Consider the following 6,848-nt stretch of genomic DNA (forward strand, 5'->3'; position numbering starts at 1 on the left):
CTGGAAGCTTTAAAGAGGGATGTTGAATCCTGGAACAAATGCAGGCTGAACTGTCGGAATTCTCCCCACAACAGGTACAACAAGTGGAAGCTGTGCTAGAGCGTTAACAGGATGTCTTCACCCGTCAAGAGGATGACTTTGGATGCACTACAGCCATAACTCACGAGATACCCACAAGAAGTGCCGTACCGATCCAGGAGAGATACATCTGAGGCGGGATCTGGCGGTATCAAGAGGTGAAAAAATGTCACACATGCTGCAGAGTGGAGCCATTCGGGAGAGTCAAATCCCGTGGGTGACTCCTATCGTGCTAGTGTGGAAGAAGGACAAGACCTTGTGTTTTTGTGTTGACTACCAGCGACTGAATGCCTGTACAGTGCGGGACTCTTATCCCATACCGAGAATTGAGGAGTTGTCTGCCCTGGAAAAAAGCTAAGTATTTCTTGTCCTTAGACCTGGCCAGTGGACATTGGCATGTGCCTATGGCTGAGCAGGACCGGCCGAACACAGCATTCATACTGCCTGTGGAGTTGGCCAAATTCAATCGAATGCCCTTCGGTCTTACCTGGAACCTTTCAGTGACTGGAGTGGTGATTAGGAGACCTGAACTTTGAGGCTACCCTCATTTATCTGGACAACATCATTGTCTATGCAGCTGCTTTTGAGGAGCATCTCCGATGGCTGGAGCTGGTGTTGAGTTGGCTGCAGAAGCATGGCCTGAAGTGAAGCCTCAAAAATGTTACCTTTTCGGCAAGCAGATCGAATATCTGGGGAATGTTGTATCCACTGAGGGAGTGAGGTCTGCCCGTGAGAAGATAGCGGGAGTCGAGGACTGGCCTACCCTGAAAACGGTGAACTATGTTCAAGCCTTTCTGGGGCTCACTGGATACTCTTGAAAGTTTGTGAAGAATTTCACTTGCATCGCCAATCCGTTTGTTGGAATACTAAAAGGAGTGCTGTCTGGTGTGAAGAATCAGACCATCCATTGGGGAAGTAGCCAGGAGGAGGCCATTCAGGCTTTGAAGATGGTGCTGACAGAAGCTCAAATACTGGCCTGTGCAGACTTCTTCCAGCCCTTCATTATGCACATCAACAGGAGCCAACATGGGCTGGGGGCCATGCCATCTCAAATGCAAGAGGGAAAAGAACGAGTGATTGCCTACGCAAGCCGATCCCTCCATGACTCCAAACAGAACCCCGATAACTACAGTTCCTTCAAGCTGGAGTTGTTGGCGCTGGTGTGGGCGATGACCAAAAAGTTTGCCGAATACCTGACAGGGTCCGAAGTCTTGGTGCGAACTGATGACAATCCCTTGACTCAAAATACCAAACTGGGAACCCTGGAGCAAAGATGAGTGGCCCGTATGGAGAAGTTTCAGTACAATATTGCATATCGGAAGGGAGCTGAAAATACAAACGCTGATGCTCTGTCCCAAGTGACTCATGAGCAGGATGAAGAGTTAGAGGCAGAAGAGATTCCTGGCTTCTGGGACTATGCCAGGTCGTTGGCGGCAACGCAGGGACAGATCGGCGAGGCATCTGGAGAACAGGTGCTGGGACGACCTCGAGATGACTATGTGCAGCTGCAGCAAGAAGATGAGGAACTGGCCCAGCTGAGACAATGGGTGGCGTTGAAGCGGCTCCCCAGCCGAAATGAAAGAGGTGCTTTGTCCCCGAGGGTTCTGCAGATTCTCCGGTAATGGGAGAGGCTTTAATTAAGAGATGGCTTGCTGTATCAAAAAGTGTAGTTGGTGCGAGATCTGGGGATCACCTTGCAAGTGGTGCTCCCAGAGAAGCTGATCGGCATAGTGGCTCACTTTCATCCAGAAAAGATGTTCCAGTGGCTGCAGAAGCTGGTCTATCACCCTCACTTGAAAACTACAGTAGAGGAAGCCTGTCAGCGATGCCAAAGCTATGAACTGGCTAAATCTGTGGAGAAGAGGGCCCCCACACAGACCATCATGACCTCTGCCCCCTTAGAGTTGTTGATGATTGACTATTTCATTGTGGGTTCAGCTCATATAGGATATGACAACCACTTTTGGTGTGGTCACTCCCACCTGGGATCAAACTGCCGAGTCAGCTGCGCAGGCTATCTTTGGAGACTTCATCCGGGTGTACGGATGCCAGAAGCGAATTAATTCTGATAAAGGCGCTTGCTTCCAAGGCCGGGTGATGGAGAAGATATATCATCTGCATTGAATTGAGAAGTCAAGAATGATGCCCTATCATCCACAAGGGAATAGAGCCTGTGAATGCTTCAACTTGATGCTGATCCAGATGTTGAGAACCTTGGAGGAAGATCGGAAAGCCCGTTGGCCTGAGTATGTGGCTGAATTGGTCTTGGTGTACAACAACCGGGTGCACTGTACAACCGGATACACCCCGTATACTCTACTATTTGGGTGGAACGGACGAGAAATCATGGAGCTGGACCCAGAAAAAGACTACCCACAGATGGGGGTGTCTTCTTGGGTCTGAGAACACAGATTCCGATTGCAGACTCTTCACCGGCTGATATGGGTCGCCCTCCCAGGGCTGTGGGGTACTCGGTCCCGGGCCGGAGTCAGCGGGATGTGTCACAGCAGCGGTGACCCAGTCCGTGGCCCTGGGCGCCAAAGTAATGTGGGAATTGAAATGGTGGAATGTAGTTGGTTAAATGAATAGTTCATGACGCCACCTGTGGTATTCGGCAAGTGAGATGTTAAGCCAATGCTGCATGCAGATCCTCTGGGGCTGGTGGTGTGTTGCAGCCAAGATGGTGAAGCTCCCCACAGGTGGAGCTGTAGTCCCAGGGCAGTGTAGATATAGGGGTAGAGGAGAGGCACAGGTGGTGTAGAAGCTGGTACCCAGATGTAGTGGTACAGGGTGTGTTAGCGCAGGAATTAATGGAGGACACCAGGGTTTGTAGTTCCAAAGCTTTACTCACAGTCTGTAGTACACACAGGTGCCTGCCTCCGTGCTGTGTCCTCCGGGTCAGGGACTCAGTCAACCTCCAGGTCAGTTGGAACGCTCCCTTCCAACACTCCGCCAACATGTGCCTTTCTGAACGTCTCCTCTTATAGCGCCTTTGGTGTGAAGTACTCCTAGTACTGAGTTACACTGGAGTTCCTCCTGACAGATGTTCCCAAGAACAATACTTGTACGGCATACAGCTGTAGCTTGCTTCGGGGACTCCTTACTCCTGAGTCCCGGCTCACTATCCAAGTTGCTGTTGTGCCCTCAAGTCTTAGATGGAAGTAGTGCATTTACAGCCCACTACTCCACCGGTGTCTGCTGTAGGACCATTAGTATCCATACAGCCTCGGGGACCGGGCCCCGGCCTTGCGCTTAGAACTTCTAGGCAGGGTTCTCTCCTAACCCACGTCCTCTGTTCCCTTTTACTCCTACATTCCGTACTAGTCTCTCCTTCTTATGGAAGATCAGGTTTCTGTTCAATGTCTTTCTCCTTCTTTCCTTTCCCATGCCAGCAGACCCAGGTCACTGAGATCTGCTGCAGCACCTCCTTCCTCCATCCCTCTCCCAGGGATCTTCTCTCCTCACTCTCCTCCACTCAACTCCACTGAACTAACTGAACTCCTAAACCTTCCCGCTCTTTTATGTACTCTAACACCACCCGCCTCCCAGCACGTTTCGTGTTCCAAGCAGTGAGCCACCAAATGGGCTCTGCTACACTCCAAGCAGGGAGCCGCAATGTGGCTTTGCTGAACTACTGTGTTGCGTGGGATGCGAGTGTTGGAGTCAGAAGCCTACAACTTACCTGGATGGTGGGGTACCACACCTCTGGAGGAGGTGCGGTACCTCTGTGGCAACTGAATCCTCAGGGGCGCCACACTAACAGACTAAGTTCCGAGAGCTTGAGCACCACGAAGCACCGCCCTTCCGAGAGACAGCTCTTAAAGTAGGAGATCGAGTGCTGGTCCGAGACAAGAGGCCACGAGGCAAGTTGGAATATCGATGGGAGAAAACTCCATATCGGGTGAAACGCCGAGATGACAATCCTGGTCCAGTGTATGAAGTTCAACCCGAAAGGGAGGAAGAGGCACATGCTCAAATAGTCCACTGCAATATGATGCGTCCTTGCCTGTCATGGGACCCTGAAGAGAGGAGAGAGCCAAGCCCCATCAAGGCGGCTAGACCCACGACTCCCGATTATGATGAGGAGGAACCACTTGCATCATCATCCTCAGGCTTGAAGAGTTCACGAGGGGAAGTATGTCGGCCGAAAACTCCAGAGATTGCTTCTTCATTTCAACCGGACTTGTCCCCGTCTTCTACCATCCAGCCCGACTCTACCACTCAACCTGAGTACAGTATATCACCGCTGTGCCGTCACACGCCATCTGTACAGTATATCACCGCTGTGCTGTCACACACTATCTGTACAGTATATCACCGCTGTGCCGTCACACACTATCTGTACAGTATATCACCGCTGTGCTGTCACACACTATCTGTACAGTATATCACCGCTGTGCCGTCACACACTATCTGTACAGTATATCACCGCTGTGCTGTCACACACTATCTGTACAGTATATCACCGCTGTGCCGTCACACACTATCTGTACAGTATATCACCGCTGTGCCGTCACACACTATCTGTACAGTATATCACCGCTGTGCCATCACACGCTATCTGTACAGTATATCACCGCTGTGCCGTCACACGCCATCTGTACAGTATATCACCGCTGTGCTGTCACACACTATCTGTACAGTATATCACCGCTGTGCCGTCACACACTATCTGTACAGTATATCACCGCTGTGCCGTCACACACTATCTGTACAGTATATCACCGCTGTGCCGTCACACACTATCTGTACAGTATATCACCGCTGTGCCATCACACGCTATCTGTACAGTATATCACCGCTGTGCCGTCACACACTATCTGTACAGTATATCACCGCTGTGCCGTCACACACTATCTGTACAGTATATCACCGCTGTGCCGTCACACACTATCTGTACAGTATATCACCGCTGTGCTGTCACACACTATCTGTACAGTATATCACCGCTGTGCCATCACACGCTATCTGTACAGTATATCACCGCTGTGCCGTCACACACTATCTGTACAGTATATCACCGCTGTGCTGTCACACACTATCTGTACAGTATATCACCGCTGTGCCATCACACGCTATCTGTACAGTATATCACCGCTGTGCCGTCACACACTATCTGTACAGTATATCACCGCTGTGCTGTCACACACTATCTGTACAGTATATCACCGCTGTGCTGTCACACTCTATCTGTACGGTGTATCACCGCTGTGCTGTCACACGCTATCTGTACAGTATATCACCGCTGTGCTGTCACACACTATCTGTACAGTATATCACCGCTGTGCTGTCACACACTATCTGTACAGTATATCACCGCTGTGCCGTCACACGCTATCTGTACAGTATATCACCGCTGTGCCGTCACACACTATCTGTACAGTATATCACCGCTGTGCTGTCATACGCTATCTGTACAGTATATCACCGCTGTGCTGTCACACACTATCTGTACAGTATATCACCGCTGTGCTGTCACACACTATCTGTACAGTATATCACCGCTGTGCTGTCACACGCTATCTGTACAGTATATCACCGCTGTGCCGTCACACACTATCTGTACAGTATATCACCGCTGTGCTGTCACACACTATCTGTACAGTATATCACCGCTGTGCCGTCACACACTATCTGTACAGTATATCACCGCTGTGCTGTCACACTCTATCTGTACAGTATATCACCGCTGTGCTGTCACACGCTATCTGTACAGTATATCACCGCTGTGCTGTCACACACTATCTGTACAGTATATCACCGCTGTGCCGTCACACACTATCTGTACAGTATATCACCGCTGTGCCGTCACACACTATCTGTACAGTATATCACCGCTGTGCCGTCACACACTATCTGTACAGTATATCACCGCTGTGCTGTCACACTCTATCTGTACAGTATATCACCGCTGTGCTTTCACACACTATCTGTACAGTATATCACCGCTGTGCCGTCACACACTATCTGTACAGTATATCACCGCTGTGCTGTCTGTGATGTACAATGTCTGTGAGGTATGGGGTTTTGTCTACAAAATATGATGTTTTCTGTTGTAACTTTCCAGAAAGATCCGGCACATATGACAATCCAGGCTGCTAGCTCTGCAGCTTCACCCCTCCTCCCTTCACACACACACAGAGCAGTGCCACCCCCCTCCTCTACAGCCTGTGTTCGCACTAGTAATAGGAGACCCCCTGCTGTTACAACCATTTGTTTCCTCTCCACAGCTGAGAGAAAAAAGTGCGGGATGGTTCTTTGTTTGAAACAAAGAGGTTTGAATAAAACTATAAGAGCCTGCCCTGCGAAAACCGTACCAAGCAGAGATATAAAAATCATATTTCTGCGATCCGAGCAGACCCAGCTTCGCTGTGGTGCCTGTTGCAAAACTCTCGGATGTCCAGAACCTGAGATATGATTTGCGCCCAAATGGACGGTCATATCGCATAGATGTTTGATGTTTTCTTGATGGGCTCATTACGCTGGGAAACATGATACCACTGATGAGTCCATACCAGCTTCTCCCATAAAGTTATAGCTAATCTAAGTTTTGTAGCCAAAACATAACTTGGATAAGAGAGGTGGGATCAACCCAGAATGCACCTCTCTGTGATGTCACATAGGAAAGTCTATAAGGCATTCCCTGGCAGAACCAGCTCAGAACAGCTGCAGAATCCGTGCTGACAAGAACTCCAGATGAGTGGAGACGTGTGGCTCCTCCCCCCTTAAAGCCGCATGGTCTGCCTAAGGAACAATATGGAACTGTGAGT

This window comes from Dendrobates tinctorius, unplaced genomic scaffold, assembly GCF_039654945.1.
Source record: "Dendrobates tinctorius isolate UK_male_01 unplaced genomic scaffold, ASM3965494v1 ptg000417l, whole genome shotgun sequence".
Classification (NCBI taxonomy): domain Eukaryota; kingdom Metazoa; phylum Chordata; class Amphibia; order Anura; family Dendrobatidae; genus Dendrobates; species Dendrobates tinctorius.